The sequence below is a fragment of the Oncorhynchus gorbuscha genome, unplaced genomic scaffold, assembly GCF_021184085.1.
Source record: "Oncorhynchus gorbuscha isolate QuinsamMale2020 ecotype Even-year unplaced genomic scaffold, OgorEven_v1.0 Un_scaffold_821, whole genome shotgun sequence".
In the NCBI taxonomy this organism is placed as follows: Eukaryota; Metazoa; Chordata; class Actinopteri; order Salmoniformes; family Salmonidae; genus Oncorhynchus; species Oncorhynchus gorbuscha.
In genome coordinates, this window is record NW_025745824.1 from 154,757 (window position 1) to 175,000 (window position 20,244).

At 47.2% G+C, this 20,244-nt stretch overlaps 1 pseudogene; it reads left to right on the top strand.

The window, feature by feature from the left end:
• The window catches only part of LOC124020454, a 76,410-nt pseudogene that overhangs the window by 38,638 nt on the left and 17,528 nt on the right, over positions 1-20,244 (top strand).

Here is a 20,244-nt window from a genome sequence, read left to right on the forward strand (position 1 = left end):
CTCGGAAACATAACATTCCTTTCAGACCGTTAGACAGGCCTACGCCCATGTTTGCCTTAGATGGTAGTCATCTTCCCAGTATCAAATTTGAGACACTACCTCTAACTCTCACAGTATCTGGTAACCACAGTGAGACTATTTCTTTTTGATTTTCCGTTCACCGTTTACACCTGTTGTTTTGGGTCATCCCTGGCTTGTATGTCATAATCCTTCTATTAATTGGTCTAGTAATTCTATCCTATCCTGGAACGTTTCTTGTCATGTGAAGTGTTTAATGTCTGCCATCCCTCCCATTTCTTCTGTCCCTACTTCTCAGGAGGAACCTGGCGATTTGACAGGAGTGCCGGAGGAATATCATGATCTGCGCACGGTCTTCAGTCGGTCCCGAGCCAACTCCCTTCCTCCTCACCGGTCGTATGATTGTAGTATTGATCTCCTTCCGGGGACCACTCCTCCTCGAGGTAGACTATACTCTCTGTCGGCTCCCGAACGTAAGGCTCTCGAGGATTATTTGTCTGTGTCTCTTGACGCGGTACCATAGTGCCTTCTTCTTCTCCCGGCCGGGCGGGGTTCTTTTTGTTAAAAAGAAGGACGGTACTCTGCGCCCCTGCGTGGATATCGAGGGCTGAATGACATAACGGTTAAGAATCGTTATCCGCTTCCCCTTATGTCATCAGCCTTCGAGATTCTGCAGGGAGCCAGGTGCTTTACTAAGTTGGACCTTCGTAACGCTTACCATCTCGTGCGCATCAGAGAGGGGGACGAGTGGAAAACGGCGTTTAACACTCCGTTAGGGCATTTTGAGTACCGGGTTCTGCCGTTCGGTCTCGCCAATGCGCCAGCTGTTTTTCAGGCATTAGTTAATGATGTTCTGAGAGACATGCTGAACATTTTTGTTTTTGTCTATCTTGACGATATCCTGATTTTTTCTCCGTCACTCGAGATTCATGTTCAGCACGTTCGACGTGTTCTACAGCGCCTTTTAGAGAATTGTCTCTACGTAAAGGCTGAGAAGTGCTCTTTTCATGTCTCCTCCGTTACTTTTCTCGGCTCCGTTATTTCCGCTGAAGGCATTCAGATGGATTCCGCTAAGGTCCAAGCTGTCAGTGATTGGCCCGTTCCAAGGTCACGTGTCGAGTTGCAGCGCTTTTTAGGTTTCGCTAATTTCTATCGGCGTTTCATTCGTAATTTCGGTCAAGTTGCTGCCCCTCTCACAGCTCTTACTTCTGTCAAGACGTGTTTTAAGTGGTCCGGTTCCGCCCAGGGAGCTTTTGATCTTCTAAGAGAACGTTTTACGTCCGCTCCTATCCTCGTTACTCCTGACGTCACTAGACAATTCATTGTCGAGGTTGACGCTTCAGAGGTAGGCGTGGGAGCCATCCTATCCCAGCGCTTCCAGTCTGACGATAAGGTTCATCCTTGCGCTTATTTTTCTCATCGCCTGTCGCCATCTGAGCGCAACTATGATGTGGGTAACCGTGAACTGCTCGCCATCCGCTTAGCCCTAGGCGAATGGCGACAGTGGTTGGAGGGGGCGACCGTTCCTTTTGTCGTTTGGACAGACCATAAGAACCTTGAGTACATCCGTTCTGCCAAACGACTTAATGCCCGTCAAGCTCGTTGGGCGTTGTTTTTCGCTCGTTTCGAGTTTGTGATTTCTTACCGTCCGGGTAGCAAGAACACCAAGCCTGATGCCTTATCCCGTCTGTTTAGTTCTTCTGTGGCTTCTACTGATCCCGAGGGGATTCTTCCTTATGGGCGTGTTGTCGGGTTAACAGTCTGGGGAATTGAAAGACAGGTTAAGCAAGCACTCACGCACACTGCGTCGCCGCGCGCTTGTCCTAGTAACCTCCTTTTCGTTCCTGTTTCCACTCGTCTGGCTGTTCTTCAGTGGGCTCACTCTGCCAAGTTAGCTGGTCATCCCGGTGTTCGAGGCACTCTTGCGTCTATTCGCCAGCGCTTTTGGTGGCCGACTCAGGAGCGTGACACGCGCCGTTTCGTGGCTGCTTGTTCGGACTGCGCGCAGACTAAGTCGGGTAACTCTCCTCCTGCCGGTCGTCTCAGACCGCTCCCATTCCTTCTCGACCATGGTCTCACATTGCCTTAGACTTCATTACCGGTCTGCCTTTGTCTGCGGGGAAGACTGTGATTCTGACGGTTGTCGATAGGTTCTCTAAGGCGGCACATTTCATTCCCCTCGCTAAACTTCCTTCCGCTAAGGAGACGGCACAAATCATTATTGAGAATGTATTCAGAATTCATGGCCTCCCGTTAGACGCCGTTTCAGACAGAGGCCCGCAATTCACGTCACAGTTTTGGAGAGAGTTCTGTCGTTTGATTGGTGCGTCCGTCAGTCTCTCTTCCGGGTTTCATCCCCAGTCTAACGGTCAAGCAGAGAGGGCCAATCAGACGATTGGTCGCATACTACGCAGCCTTTCTTTCAGAAACCCTGCGTCTTGGGCAGAACAGCTCCCCTGGGCAGAATACGCTCACAATTCGCTTCCTTCGTCTGCTACCGGGTTATCTCCGTTTCAGAGTAGTCTGGGTTACCAGCCTCCTCTGTTCTCATCCCAGCTTGCCGAGTCCAGCGTTCCCTCCGCTCAAGCGTTTGTCCAACGTTGTGAGCGCACCTGGAGGAGGGTGAGGTCTGCACTTTGCCGTTACAGGGCACAGACGGTGAGAGCCGCCAATAAACGCAGGATTAAGAGTCCAAGGTATTGTTGCGGCCAGAGAGTGTGGCTTTCCACTCGCAACCTTCCTCTTACGACAGCTTCTCGTAAGTTGACTCCGCGGTTCATTGGTCCGTTCCGTGTCTCCCAGGTCGTCAATCCTGTCGCTGTACGACTGCTTCTTCCGCGACATCTTCGTCGCGTCCATCCTGTCTTCCATGTCTCCTGTGTTAAGCCCTTTCTTCGCACCCCGTTCGTCTTCCCTCCCCCCTCCCGTCCTTGTCGAGAGCGCACCTATTTACAAGGTACATAAGATTATGGACATGCGTTCTCGGGACGGGGTCACCAATACCTAGTGGATTGGGAGGGTTACGGTCCTGAGGAGAGGAGTTGGGTTCCGTCTCGGGACGTGCTGGACCGTTCGCTCATCGATGATTTCCTCCGTTGCCGCCAGGATTCCTCCTCGAGTGCGCCAGGAGGCGCTCGGTGAGTGGGGGTACTGTCATGTTTGTCATTTATTGTCATGTCTTGTCCCTGTGCTCCCCATGCTATTCGTTTCCTCTGCTGGTCTTGTTTGGTTCTTTCCCTCCTTCTATCCCTCTCTCTCCCCCTCCCTCTCTCACTCTCTCGCTCTCTCTTCTCTCTGTCGTTCCGTTCCTGCTCCCAGCTGTTCCTATTCCCCTAATCATCACTTAGTCTTCCCACACCTGTTCCCGATCCTTTCCCCTGATTAGAGTCCCTATTTATTCCTTTGTGATCCGTTCCTGTCCCGTCGGTTCCTTGTATTGTATTCACCATGCTGTGATTGCGTTTCGCCCTGTCCTGTCGTGTTTTTGCCGTGATTGTGTATCACCCTGTCCTGTCGTGTTTTGTGCCTTCATCAGATGCTGCGTGTGAGCAGGTGTCTCAGTCGACTACGGCCTGCGCCTACCCGAAGCGACCTGCAGTCTGTGGCCGCTTCTCCAGTTGTTTCCCCTCTACAAGTCTAGAGGATTTCTGTTATTCCGTTTTGGACTTTAATAAACTCTGTTTCTGTTAAGTCGCTTTTGGGTCCTCTTTCACCTGCATGACAGAAAAAATGTAGTGTGGAGTGAGCTGTCAACTGGAGGGTTGCTGGCATCAGTATCCTAGATTCCATTGCCTGCTGTTGTGCCCTTGAGCAAAGCACTTAACCATACCTAGAAGTATTGCTACTGGGGCACAGTCTCGTTGCTTTCAGCCTCATTGCTTTCAGCCTCGTTGCTTTCAGCCTCGTTGCTTTCAGCCTCGTTGCATTCAGCCTCGTTGCTTTCAGCCTCATTGCTTTCAGCCTCGTTGCTTTCAGCCTCGTTGCTTTCAGCCTCGTTACTTTCAGCCTCGTTGCTTTCAGCCTCGTTGCTTTCAGCCTCGTTGCTTTCAGCCTTGTCAGCATAAATACACATTTCCATTCTCTGTAATTTAATGGACCCCCGTCACCTTGGCACAGCGGTCTAAGGCACTGCATCTCAGTGCTAGAGGCATCTTTACAGGCACCCTGGTTCAAATCCAGGCTGTATCACAACTGGCCGTGGTTGGGAGTCCCATAGGGCGGCGCACAATTGGCCCGGCGTCGTCCGGGTTACGGGAGGGTTTGGCCGGTGTAGGCCGTCGTTGTAAATAAGAATTTGTTCTTAACTGACTTGCCTAGTTAAATAAAAAATACAAAATAAATGGACAATAAAGCATTTTTCTTCTTCAGACGGGGGTGAAGAGGAAGACACAGAACCCGGTGTTCGAGGAGCGGTTCACCTTTGACCTTCTGTTCCTGGAGGCCCAGCGCCGCACCCTGCTGCTGTCTGTGGTCGACTTCGACAAGTTCTCACGCCACTGTGTCATCGGCAAGGTGAACACCCACACAAACAAAACACACACACGAGCGCACACACACACTCATACACAACCACACAAGCACACACACACACACACATACACAACCACACAAGCACACACACACACACACATACACAACCACACAAGCACACACACACACACTCATACACAACCACACAACCACACACACACACTCATACACACAACCACACACACACACTCATACACAACCACACAACCACACACACACACTCATACACAACCACACAAGCACACACACACACTCATACACAACCACACAACCACACACACACACACTCATACACAACCACACAACCACACACACACACACTCATACACAACCACACAACCACACACACACACACTCATACACAACCACACAACCACACACACACACACACTCATACACAACCACACAACCACACAAGCACACACACACACACTCATACACAACCACACAACCACACACACACACACTCATACACAACCACACAACCACACACACACACACACACATACACAACCACACAAGCACACACACACACACTCATACACAACCACACAAGCACACACACACACACACCAATCCTGTGGAGTATTGATACCAGAGGTATCAAAATGTGATGTGGTTTGATGTGAACACAAATTAAATTCAGGCTATAAGTGCGCCTAACGACAATCGCCAAAAGTCTAATGACTTGTCGTGAGGCGCACTTATAGCCTGAATTTAATTTGTGTTCACATCAAACCACATCACATTTTTTAAAAACATTTATAATAGCCATTTCCCATTCATCAAATGGCCGGTGCACTGCACTGTTTCAGATGCACGATCTTAGAGTCAATGAACGTTATTGTTATTGTTGTTATTGTTATTGTTGTTGTTGTTGTTATTGTTGTTGTTGTTGTTATTGTTGTTATTGTTGTTATTGTTATTGTTGTTATTGTTGTTGGGTTATTGTCTACTTTTTGAAGTGAGTTATTTGACAACGACTGTTTGTGTTTATAAAATAAAGAGAGTTGTAGGCTCTATATATAACCTCCCAGTCATTTCCTGGGTAAATCACTCAGCTATATAAAATAAAGAGAGTTGTAGGCTCTATATATAACCTCCCAGTCATTTATTGGGTAAATCACTCAGCTATATAAAATAAAGAGAGTTGTAGGCTCTATATATAAACTCCCAGTCATTTATTGGGTAAATCACTCAGCTATATAAAATAAAGAGAGTTGTAGGCTCTATATATAACCTCCCAGTCATTTATTGGGTAAATCACTCAGCTCTATAAAATAAAGAGAGTTGTAGGCTCTATATATAACCTCCCAGTCATTTATTGGGTAAATCACTCAGCTATATAAAATAAAGAGAGTTGTGGGCTCTATATATAAACTCAGTCATTTATTGGGTAAATCACTCAGCTATATAAAATAAAGAGAGTTGTAGGCTCTATATATAACCTCCCAGTCATTTATTGGGTAAATCACTCAGCTATATAAAATAAAGAGAGTTGTGGGCTCTATATATAAACTCAGTCATTTATTGGGTAAATCACTCAGCTATATAAAATAAAGAGAGTTGTAGGCTTATCCTATCCTAGGTATTCTTTAAGGAATACCTAGGATAGGATAAGTAATCCCTCTCACCCCCCACCCCCTTTAAGAATTAGATGCACTATTGTAAAGTGACTGTTCCACTGGATGTCATAAGGTGAATGCACCAATTTGTAAGTCGCTCTGGATAAGAGCGTCTGCTAAATGACTTAAATGTAATGTAAATGTAATATATAAACTCAGTCATGTACTGGGTAAATCACTCAGCTATATAAAATAAAGAGAGTTGTAGGCTCTATATATAAACTCAGTCATTTATTGGGTAAATCACTCAGATATATAAAATAAAGAGAGTTGTAGGCTCTATATATAACCTCCCAGTCATTTCCTGGGTAAATCACTCAGCTATATAAAATAAAGAGAGTTGTAGGCTCTATATATAACCTCCCAGTCATTTATTGGGTAAATCACTCAGCTATATAAAATAAAGAGAGTTGTAGGCTCTATATATAAACTCCCAGTTATTTACTGGGTAAATAACTCAGCTATATAAAATAAAGAGAGTTGTAGGCTCTATATATAAACTCCCAGTCATTTATTGAGTAAATCACCAACGTTTCGGCATCACTGTGCCTCCTTCTGGAGTATTGAGCCAATAAAACAATGTGTGTACACAGGATGTCCCGTACCAGGAAGATACAGTGGCTTGTGAAAGTATTCAAACCTCTTGGCATTTTTCCTATTTTGTTGCCTTACAACGTGGAATTAACATAGATTTTGAGGGGGGGGGTTGTATCATTTGATTTACACAACATGCCTACCACTTTGAAGATGCAAAATATTTTTTTATTGTGAAACAAACAAGAAATAAGACAAAAAACAGAAATCTTGAGCGTGCATAACTATTCACCCCCAAAGTCAATACTTTGTAGAGCCACCTTTTGCAGCAATTACAGCTGCAAGTCTATTGAGGTATCTCTCTATAAGCTTGGCACATCTGGCCACTGGGATTTTTGCCCATTCTTCAAGGCAAAGCTGCTCCAGCTCCTTCAAGTTGGATGGGTTCCGCTGGTGTACAGCAATCTTTAAGTCATACCACAGATTCTCAATTGAATTGAGGTCTGGGCTTTGACTAGGCCATTCCAAGACATTTACATGTTTCCCCATAAACCACTCGAGTGTTGCTTTAGCTGTATGCTTACGGTCATTGTCCTGCTGGAAGGTGAACCTCCGTCCCAGTCTCAAATCTCTGGAAGAATGAAACAGGTTTCCCTCAAGACTTTCCCTGTTTAGCGCCATCCATCATTTCTTCAATTATGACCCGTTTCCCAGTCCCTGCCAATGAAAACCATCCCACACAGCATGATGCTGCCAACACCATGCTTCACTGTGGGGATGGTGTTCTCGGAGTGATGAGAAGTGTTGGGTTTGCGCCAGACATAGCGTTTTACTTGATGGCCAAAAATATCAATTTCAGTCTCATTCTTCCATATGTTTGGGGAGTCTCCCACATTCTTTTGGCAAACACCAAACATGTTTGCTTATTTTTCTCTTTAAGCAATTACTTTTTTCTGGCCACTCTTCCGTATAGCCCAGCTCTGTGGAGTGTACGGCTTAATGTGGTCCTATGGACAAATACTCCAGCCTCCGCTGTGGAGCTTTGCAGCTCCTTCAGGGTTATCTTTGGTCTCTTTGTTGCCTCTCTGATTAATGACCTCCTTGCCTGGTTCATTAGTTTTGGTGGGCGGCCCTCTCTTGACAGGTTTGTTGTGGTGCCATATTCTTTCCATTATTTAATAATGGATTTAATAGTGCTCCGTGGGATGTTCAAAGTATTGGATATTATTTCATAACCCAACCCTGATCTGTACTTCTCCACAACTTTGTCCCTGACCTGTTTGGTGAGCTCCTTGGTCTTCATGGTGCCCCTTGCTTAGTGGTTATATATACTGAGGTGTATATATACTGAGATCATGTGACAGATCATGTGAAGGTAATTGGTGGCCCCAGATCTTATTTGGGGGCTTCATAGTAAAGGGGGTGAATACATATGCATGCACCACTTTCCGTTTCTTATTTTTTAGAATTCTTTATAACAAATATTTTTTTTAATTTTACTTCACCAATTTGGACTATTTTGTGTGTGTCCATTACACGAAATCCAAATAAAAATCCATTTAAATTACAGGTTGTAATGCAACAAAATAGGAAAAAAAACGCCAAGAGGGATGAATAATTTTGCAAGGCACATTCATCCCTGTCTGATACATTAGTTCTGTAATGGTGTGTTTTCATTGGTAGGTGGCGCTGCCTCTGAGTGAGGTTGATCTGGTGAAAGGTGGTCATTGGTGGAAGGCCCTGGTACCTAGTTCTCAGGTAGGAAGAACACACACTCACTAAATGTCTTAGTTCAACACACACTAAGTGTCTTAGTTCAACACACACTGTCTTAGTTCAACACACACTGTCTTAGTTCAACACACACTGTCTTAGTTCAACACACACTGTCTTAGTTCAACACACACTGTCTTAGATCTGCGGTCAACAAGGCAGTTCATCTCAGCCTATGCCTCCCTCCAGTCCCTCGACTTCTTGGCACTGACGGAAACATGGATCACCACAGACAACACTGCTACTCCTACTGCTCTCTCTTCGTCCGCCCACGTGTTCTCGCACACCCCGAGAGCTTCTGGTCAGCGGGGTGGTGGCACCGGGATCCTCATCTCTCCCAAGTGGTCATTCTCTCTTTCTCCCCTTACCCATCTGTCTATCGCCTCCTTTGAATTCCATGCTGTCACAGTTACCAGCCCTTTCAAGCTTAACATCCTTATCATTTATCGCCCTCCAGGTTCCCTCGGAGAGTTCATCAATGAGCTTGATGCCTTGATAAGCTCCTTTCCTGAGGATGGCTCACCTCTCACAGTTCTGGGCGACTTTAACCTCCCCCACGTCTACCTTTGACTCATTCCTCTCTGCCTCCTTCTTTCCACTCCTCTCCTCTTTTGACCTCACCCTCTCACCTTCCCCCTACTCACAAGGCAGGCAATACGCTTGACCTCATCTTTACTAGATGCTGTTCTTCCACTAACCTCATTGCAACTCCCCTCCAAGTCTCCGACCACTACCTTGTATCCTTTTCCCTCTCGCTCTCATCCAACACCTCCCACACTGCCCCTACTCGGATGGTATCGCGCCGTCCCAACCTTCGCTCTCTCTCCCCCGCTACTCTCTCCTCTTCCATCCTATCATCTCTTCCCTCCGCTCAAACCTTCTCCAACCTATCTCCTGATTCTGCCTCCTCAACCCTCCTCTCCTCCCTCTCTGCATCCTTTGACTCTCTATGTCCCCTATCCTCCAGGCCGGCTCGGTCCTCCCCTCCCGCTCCATGGCTCGATGACTCATTGCGAGCTCACAGAACAGGGCTCCGGGCAGCCGAGCGGAAATGGAGGAAAACTCGCCTCCCTGCGGACCTGGCATCCTTTCACTCCCTCCTCTCTACATTTTCCTCCTCTGTCTCTGCTGCTAAAGCCACTTTCTACCACGCTAAATTCCAAGCATCTGCCTCTAACCCTAGGAAGCTCTTTGCCACCTTCTCCTCCCTCCTGAATCCTCCCCCCCCCTCCTCCCTCTCTGCAGATGACTTCGTCAACCATTTTGAAAAGAAGGTCGACGACATCCGATCCTCGTTTGCTAAGTCAAACGACACCGCTGGTTCTGCTCACACTGCCCTACCCTGTGCTCTGACCTCTTTCTCCCCTCTCTCTCCAGATGAAATCTCGCGTCTTGTGACGGCCGGCCGCCCAACAACCTGCCCGCTTGACCCTATCCCCTCCTCTCTTCTAGAGACCATTTCCGGAGACCTTCTCCCTTACCTCACCTCGCTCATCAACTCATCCCTGACCGCTGGCTACGTCCCTTCCGTCTTCAAGAGAGCGAGAGTTGCACCCTTCTGAAAAAACCTACACTCGATCCCTCCGATGTCAACAATTACAGACCAGTATCCCTTCTTTCTTTTCTCTCCAAAACTCTTGAACGTGCCGTCCTTGGCCAGCTCTCCCGCTATCTCTCTCTGAATGACCTTCTTGATCCAAATCAGTCAGGTTTCAAGACTAGTCATTCAACTGAGACTGCTCTCCTCTGTATCACGGAGGCGCTCCGCACTGCTAAAGCTAACTCTCTCTCCTCTGCTCTCATCCTTCTAGATCTATCGGCTGCCTTCGATACTGTGAACCATCAGATCCTCCTCTCCACCCTCTCCGAGTTGGGCATCTCCGGCGCGGCCCACGCTTGGATTGCGTCCTACCTGACAGGTCGCTCCTACCAGGTGGCGTGGCGAGAATCTGTCTCCTCACCACGCGCTCTCACCACTGGTGTCCCCAGGGCTCTGTTCTAGGCCCTCTCCTATTCTCGCTATACACCAAGTCACTTGGCTCTGTCATAACCTCACATGGTCTCTCCTATCATTGCTATGCAGACGACACACAACTAATCTTCTCCTTTCCCCTTCTGATGACCAGGTGGCGAATCGCATCTCTGCATGTCTGGCAGACATATCAGTGTGGATGACGGATCACCACCTCAAGCTGAACCTCTGCAAGACGGAGCTGCTCTTCCTCCCGGGGAAGGACTGCCCGTTCCATGATCTCGCCATCACGGTTGACAACTCCATTGTGTCCTCCTCCCAGAGCGCTAAGAACCTTGGCGTGATCCTGGACAACACCCTGTCGTTCTCAACCAACATCAAGGCGGTGGCCCGTTCCTGTAGGTTCATGCTCTACAACATCCGCAGAGTACGACCCTGCCTCACACAGGAAGCGGCGCAGGTCCTAATCCAGGCACTTGTCATCTCCCGTCTGGATTACTGCAACTCGCTGTTGGCTGGGCTCCCTGCCTGTGCCATTAAACCCCTTCAACTCATTCAGAACGCCGCAGCCCGTCTGGTGTTCAACCTTCCCAAGTTCTCTCACGTCACCCCGCTCCTCCGTTCTCTCCACTGGCTTCCAGTTGAAGCTTGCATCTGCTACAAGACCATGGTGCTTGCCTACGGAGCTGTGAGGGGAACGGCACCTCAGTACCTCCAGGCTCTGATCAGGCCCTACACCCAAACAAGGGCACTGCGTTCATCCACCTCTGGCCTGCTCGCCTCCCTACCACTGAGGAAGTACAGCTCCCGCTCAGCCCAGTCAAAACTGTTCGCTGCTCTGGCCCCCCAATGGTGGAACAAACTCCCTCACGACGCCAGGACAGCGGAGTCAATCACCACCTTCCGGAGACACCTGAAACCCCACCTCTTTAAGGAATACCTAGGATAGGATAAGTATTCCCTCTCACCCCCCCTTTAAGATTTAGATGCACTATTGTAAAGTGACTGTTCCACTGGATGTCATAAGGTGAATGCACCAATTTGTAAGTCGCTCTGGATAAGAGCGTCTGCTAAATGACTTAAATGTAATGTAAATGTACTAAGTGTCTTAGTTCAACACATTGATCTAAGTGGATTCCTCCCTTTGGATGTGAAACCATTATCAAGCTCCTCAGCCTCTCCTCCTTCTCCTCTTCCTCCTCAATCCCTCTTCCTCCTCCTCCTTCTCCTCTTCCTCCTCAATCCCTCTTCCTCCTCCTACTCCTCCTCTCCTCCTCTCAGCCTCTCCTACATAGACATACAGTCATCTTGAAGCCCACTGAGGCCCAATCTGTTGTTTATTGGCCAGGAGAGGCACAACACTGACTTAGTGTGTGCGTGTGCGCGTGCGTGCGTGCGTGTGTGCGTGTGTGTGTGTGTGTTTGTGTGTGTGTGTGACACTAACACTGACACACTGTCCTAGCTGCACATCTGTTCTATTGTCACGGGGGTGGTGAATGCATCGCCCTCGAACACAACAACACCACAGCAATACAACAACACCAAAATACAACAACACCACAACAATACAACAACAACAACACCACCAGAACACCACAACAACAACAACACCACAACAATACAACACCACCAGAACACCACAACAACAACAACAACACCACCAGAACACCACAACAACAACAACACCACAATACCACAACACCGCAACAACACCACAATGACACAAAGACACCAGAACAACACCACAACTACACCACAACAACACCACAATGACACAAAGACACCACAACAACACCACAATACCACAACAACAACAACACCACCACAACACCACGACAACAACAACAACACAACAACACCACAATACCACAACACCGCAACAACACCACAATACAACAACACCACCACAACACCACAACAACAACAACACCACAACAACACCACAACACCACAACACCACAACACCACAACAACAACAACAACACCACAATACAACAACACCACAATACAACAACACCACAATACAACAACACCACAACAACAACACCACAACAACAACACCAGAACACCACAACAACAACAACACCACAACAACACCACAATACAACAACACCGCAACAACACCACAATACCACAACACCACAATACAACAACACCACAACAACAACAACACCACAACAACAACAACAACAACACCAGAACACCACAATACAACAACACCACAACAACAACAACACCACAACAACACCACAACTACACCACAACACCACAACAACACCACAACACCACAACAACAACAACACCACCACAACACCACAACTACACCACAACATCACAACAACACAAAGACACCACAACAACACCACAATACCACAACTACAACAACAACAACACCACAACAACAACAACAACAACAACACCACAACACAACAACACAACACCACCACCACAACAACACCACAACACCATAACAACACCAGAACACCACAACAACACCACAACGCCACAACAACAGGCTGTTAAAGAACAACATTATACACACGTACACATCTTGGGTTCTCTCTACTAGAGAGAGAGAGAGAGAGAGAGAGAGAGAGAGAGAGAGAGAGAGAGAGAGAGAGAGAGAGAGAGAGAGAGAGAGAGAGAGAGAGAGAGAGAGAGAGAGAGAGAGAGAGAGAGAGAGAGAGAGAGAGAGAGAGAGAGAGAGAGAGAGAGAGAGAGAGAGAGAGAGAGAGAGAGAGAGAGAGAGAGGGAGCTGCTGTTATCACTCCACTCTCTGAGATAGTCAGACAGACATATCTACAGACAGAGTGATATCAACAGTGTTTTGTGTTTCTAACAGAATGAGGTAGAGCTGGGAGAGCTGCTGTTATCACTCAACTACCTGCCCTCTGCTGGAAGACTCAATGTTGACATCATCAGAGCCGAAGCAGCTGCTGCAGACAGACATGTGCCAGGGATCAGGTAAACTATACCGACTAACATACCTACTAATGTACCTACTGACACACCAACTAACATACCTACTAATGTACCTACTGACATACCTAATAGCATACCTACTAACATACCTACTAATATACCTAATAGCATACCTACTAACATACCTACTAATATACCTACTAATATACCTACTACCTGACTAACAGAGTGGGGATACCTGACTAACAGAGGAGGGATACTCAGAACATGCGCCGACCAGCTGGCCAGTGTCTTCACAGACATTTTCATCCTCTCCCTGACCCAGTATGTAACACCTACATGTTTCAAGCAGACCACCATAGTCCTTGTGCCCAAAAACGCCATGGTGAGCTGTCTAAATGACTATCTCCCCGTAGCACTCTGTAGCCATAAAATACCTTGAGAGTCATGGCTCACATCAACACCATCATCCCAGACAACCTGGACCCACTCTAATTTACATACCGCCCCAACAGATCCACAGATGACGCAATCTCTATTGCACTTCACAATGTCCTTTCCCACTTGGACAAAAGGAACACCTACTGTATGCGAGAATGCTATTCATTGACTAGAGCTCAGTGTTCAACACCATAGTGCCCTCCAAGCTCATCATTAAGCTAAGGACCCTGGGACTGAACACCTCCCTCTGCAACTGGATCCTGGACTTCCTGACGGGATGCCCCCAGGTGTTGAGGGTAGGCAACAACACATCTGCCAAGCTGACCCTGAATACGGGGGCCCCTCAGGGGTGCGTGCTTAGTCCCCTCCAGTACTGCCTGTTCACTCACGACTGCATGGTCACACACAATTCCGACACCATCATTAAGTTTGCTGACCACACGAAGGTGGAAGGCCTGATCACGGAAGATGATTAAACAGCCTCTAGGGAGGAGATCAGAGACCTGGCAGTGTGGTGACAGGACAACAACCTCTCCCTCAACGTCAGCAAGACAAAGGAGCTGATCGTAGACTACAGGAAACAGAGGGCCGAGCAGCCCCCATTCACATGGATGGGGCTATTGTGGAGCAGGTGTATACATAGTTATAGTTACTCATGTTCTTTCTCTCTGCATTTTTGGGAAGGACCTGTCAGTCAGCTTTTCACTGTTAGTTCACACCTGGTGTTTATCAAGCATATGACGAATAACATTTGATTTGAGGAGACCAGAATAACACCTCATATACCACACCTGGGGATCAGGTAATAACTGCAGAAACCTGACACACACCTGGGGATCAGGTAATAACTGCAGAAACCTGAATAACACACTTGACACACACCTGGGGATCAGGTAATAACTGCAGAAACCTGAATAACACACCTGGGGATCAGGTAATAACTGCAGAAACCTGAATAACACACCTGGGGATCAGGTAATAACTGTAGAAACCTGACAAACACCTGGGGATCAGGTAATAACTGCAGAAACCTGAATAACACACCTGGGGATCAGGTAATAACTGCAGAAACCTGACACACACCTGGGGATCAGGTAATAACTGCAGAAACCTGACACACACCTGGGGATCAGGTAATAACTGCAGAAACCTGACACACACCTGGGGATCAGGTAATAACTGCAGAAACCTGAATAACACACCTGGGGATCACATGGAACCACTTCACACCACACCACTACAGACCACACCACGACACTACAGACCACACCACGACACTACAGACCACACCACGACACTACACACCACACCACGACACTACACACCACACCACGACACTACACACCACACCACGACACTACACACCACACCACGACACTACACACCACACCACACCACGACACTACACACCACACCACGACACTACACACCACACCACACCACGACACTACACACCACACCACAACACTACACACCACACCACGACACTACACACCACACCACGACACTACAGACCACACCACGACACTACACACCACACCACGACACTACACACCACACCACGACACTACACACCACACCACACCACGACACTACACACCACACCACGACACTACACACCACACCACACCACGACACTACACACCACACCACAACACTACACACCACACCACGACACTACACACCACACCACGACACTACAGACCACACCACGACACTACACACCACACCACGACACTACACACCACACCACGACACTACACACCACACCACACCACGACACTACACACCACACCACGACACTACACACCACACCACACCACGACACTACACACCACACCACGACACTACAGACCACACCACACCACAACACTACACACCACACCACTACACACCACACCACGACACTACAGACCACACCACGACACTACAGACCACACCACGACACTACACACCACACCACGACACTACACACCACACCACGACACTACAGACCACACCACAACACACTCTGTCACACCACGGGGTACCATGTGCGTCATACTTCTTATCTACCCCCCCCCCCAGAACCGTTTGTGAAGGTTCAGCTGGTAACGGAATGTTTAACTTCCTTCCTGTCTCTATCTACCCCCCCCCCCCCCCAGACCCGTTTGTGAAGGTTCAGCTGGTAATGGAATGTTTAACTTCCTTCCTGTCTCTATCTACCCCCCCAGACCCGTTTGTGAAGGTTCAGCTGGTAACAGAATGTTTAACTTCCTTCCTGTCTCTATCTCAAGACCCGTTTGTGAAGGTTCAGCTGGTAACAGAATGTTTAACTTCCTTCCTGTTTCTATCACCAGACGCGTTTGTGAAGGTTCAGCTGGTAACAGAATGTTTAACTTCCTTCCTGTCTCTATCTCCAGACCCGTTTGTGAAGGTTCAGCTGGTAACAGGGCTGAAGCTGGTAAAGACCAAGAAGACTTCCTGTATGAAAGGAACCATCGACCCCTTCTACAATGAGTCATTCAGCTTCAGAGTGCCCCACGAAGACCTCAGCGAAGTCAGCCTCGTATTTACAGGTACAGCCCTGAGAGAGAGAGAGAGAGAGAGAGAGAGAGAGAGAGAGAGAGAGAGAGAGAGAGAGAGAGAGAGAGAGAGAGAGAGAGAGAGAGAGAGAGAGAGAGAGAGAGAGAGAGAGAGAGAGAGAGAGAGAGAGAGAGAGAGAGAGAGAGAGAGAGGTGATGGGGAGGAGATAGAGAGAGAGGATAAGGGAGGGAGAGGAGTGATGGGGAGTGGAAGAAGAGAGAGGGAGAGAGCGAGATAAGAGAAACAGAAAGAGAGGGGTCGGCGACTGCCTTCACAAACGTGCCACTTCCGCACTGCTGACAATTAGAGTAATTGCCATGGCAACGGTTGCCAGGGTGTCGCCAGGGCATCTCCAGCCCGTCTCTCCAGCAGTAGCTACTGTGTTTACTGCTTAGACCTAGCATTCATTGATTAATTTGGTAGCCAGCCTATCTTAGACCTCGTGGTAAAAGTGAGATTTATAAATGTGGTGTAGCTACAGACTGTAATCTATCTAGAGACTGGTCCCAGATCTGTGGTGAGGTTTCTAAATGTGGTGTAGCTACAGACTGTAATGTATCTAGAGACTGGTCCCAGATCTGTGGTGAGGTTTCTAAATGTGGTGTAGCTACAGACTGTAATGTATCTAGAGACTGGTCCCAGATCTGTGGTGAGGTTTCTAAATGTGGTGTAGCTACAGACTGTAATGTATCTAGAGACTGGTCCCAGATCTGTGGTGAGGTTTCTAAATGTGGTGTAGCTACAGACTGTAATGTATCTAGACTGGTCCCAGATCTGTGGTGAGGTTTCTAAATGTGGTGTAGCTACAGACTGTAATGTATCTAGAGACTGGTCCCAGATCTGTGGTGAGGTTTCTAAATGTGGTGTAGCTACAGACTGTAATCTATCTAGAGACTGGTCCCAGATCTGTGGTGAGGTTTATAAATGTGGTGTAGCTACAGACTGTAATGTATCTAGAGACTGGTCCCAGATCTGTGGTGAGGTTTCTAAATGTGGTGTAGCTACAGACTGTAATGTATCTAGAGACTGGTCCCAGATCTGTGGTGAGGTTTCTAAATGTGGTGTAGCTACAGACTGTAATGTATCTAGAGACTGGTCCCAGATCTGTGGTGAGGTTTCTAAATGTGGTGTAGCTACAGACTGTAATCTATCTAGAGACTGGTCCCAGATCTGTGGTGAGGTTTATAAATGTGGTGTAGCTACAGACTGTAATGTATCTAGAGACTGGTCCCAGATCTGTGGTGAGGTTTCTAAATGTGGTGTAGCTACAGACTGTAATGTATCTAGAGACTGGTCCCAGATCTGTGGTGAGGTTTCTAAATGTGGTGTAGCTACAGACTGTAATGTATCTAGAGACTGGTCCCAGATCTGTGGTGAGGTTTCTAAATGTGGTGTAGCTACAGACTGTAATCTATCTAGAGTCTGGTCCCAGATCTGTGGTGAGGTTTATAAATGTGGTGTAGCTACAGACTGTAATGTATCTAGAGACTGGTCCCAGATCTGTGGTGAGGTTTCTAAATGTGGTGTAGCTACAGACTGTAATGTTTCTAGACTGGTCCCAGATCTGTGGTGAGGTTTCTAAATGTGGTGTAGCTACAGACTGTAATGTATCTAGAGACTGGTCCCAGATCTGTGGTGAGGTTTCTAAATGTGGTGTAGCTACAGACTGTAATGTATCTAGAGACTGGTCCCAGATCTGTGGTGAGGTTTCTAAATGTGGTGTAGCTACAGACTGTAATGTATCTAGAGACTGGTCCCAGATCTGTGGTGAGGTTTCTAAATGTGGTGTAGCTACAGACTGTAATGTATCTAGAGACTGGTCCCAGATCTGTGGTGAGGTTTCTAAATGTGGTGTAGCTACAGACTGTAATGTTTCTAGACTGGTCCCAGATCTGTGGTGAGGTTTCTAAATGTGGTGTAGCTACAGACTGTAATGTATCTAGAGACTGGTCCCAGATCTGTGGTGAGGTTTCTAAATGTGGTGTAGCTACAGACTGTAATGTATCTAGAGACTGGTCCCAGATCTGTGGTGAGGTTTCTAAATGTGGTGTAGCTACAGACTGTAATGTATCTAGAGACTGGTCCCAGATCTGTGGTGAGGTTTCTAAATGTGGTGTAGCTACAGACTGTAATGTATCTAGAGACTGGTCCCAGATCTGTGGTGAGGTTTCTAAATGTGGTGTAGCTACAGACTGTAATGTATCTAGAGACTGGTCCCAGATCTGTGGTGAGGTTTCTAAATGTGGTGTAGCTACAGACTGTAATGTATCTAGAGACTGGTCCCAGATCTGTGGTGAGGTTTCTAAATGTGGTGTAGCTACAGACTGTAATGTATCTAGACTGGTCCCAGATCTGTGGTGAGGTTTCTAAATGTGGTGTAGCTACAGACTGTAATGTATCTAGAGACTGGTCCCAGATCTGTGGTGAGGTTTCTAAATGTGGTGTAGCTACAGACTGTAATGTATCTAGAGACTGGTCCCAGATCTGTGGTGAGGTTTCTAAATGTGGTGTAGCTACAGACTGTAATGTATCTAGAGACTGGTCCCAGATCTGTGGTGAGGTTTCTAAATGTGGTGTAGCTACAGACTGTAATGTATCTAGACACTGGTCCCAGAGCTGTGGTGAGGTTTCTAAATGTGGTGTAGCTATAGACTGTAATGTATCTAGACTGGTCCCAGATCTGTGGTGAGGTTTCTAAATGTGGTGTAGCTACAGACTGTAATGTATCTAGAGACTGGTCCCAGATCTGTGGTGAGGTTTCTAAATGTGGTGTAGCTACAGACTGTAATGTATCTAGAGACTGGTCCCAGATCTGTGGTGAGGTTTCTAAATGTGGTGTAGCTACAGACTGTAATGTATCTAGAGACTGGTCCCAGATCTGTGGTGAGGTTTCTAAATGTGGTGTAGCTACAGACTGTAATGTATCTAGAGACTGGTCCCAGATCTGTGGTGAGGTTTCTAAATGTGGTGTAGCTACAGACTGTAATGTATCTAGAGACTGGTCCCAGATCTGTGGTGAGGTTTCTAAATGTGGTGTAGCTACAGACTGTCATGTATCTAGACTGGTCCCAGATCTGTGGTGAGGTTTCTAAATGTGGTGTAGCTACAGACTGTAATGTATCTAGAGACTGGTCCCAGATCTGTGGTGAGGTTTCTAAATGTGGTGTAGCTACAGACTGTAATGTATCTAGAGACTGGTCCCAGATCTGTGGTGAGGTTTCTAAATGTGGTGTAGCTACAGACTGTAATGTATCTAGAGACTGGTCCCAGAGCTGTGGTGAGGTTTCTAAATGTGGTGTAGCTATAGACTGTAATGTATCTAGACTGGTCCCAGATCTGTGGTGAGGTTTCTAAATGTGGTGTAGCTACAGACTGTAATGTATCTAGAGACTGGTCCCAGATCTGTGGTGAGGTTTCTAAATGTGGTGTAGCTACAGACTGTAATGTATCTAGACACTGGTCCCAGATCTGTGGTGAGGTTTCTAAATGTGGTGTAGCTACAGACTGTCATGTATCTAGACTGGTCCCAGATCTGTGGTGAGGTTTCTAAATGTGGTGTAGCTACAGACTGTAATGTATCTAGAGACTGGTCCCAGATCTGTGGTGAGGTTTCTAAATGTGGTGTAGCTACAGACTGTAATGTATCTAGAGACTGGTCCCAGATCTGTGGTGAGGTTTCTAAATGTGGTGTAGCTACAGACTGTAATGTATCTAGAGACTGGTCCCAGATCTGTGGTGAGGTTTCTAAATGTGGTGTAGCTACAGACTGTAATGTATCTAGAGACTGGTCCCAGATCTGTGGTGAGGTTTCTAAATGTGGTGTAGCTACAGACTGTAATGTATCTAGAGACTGGTCCCAGATCT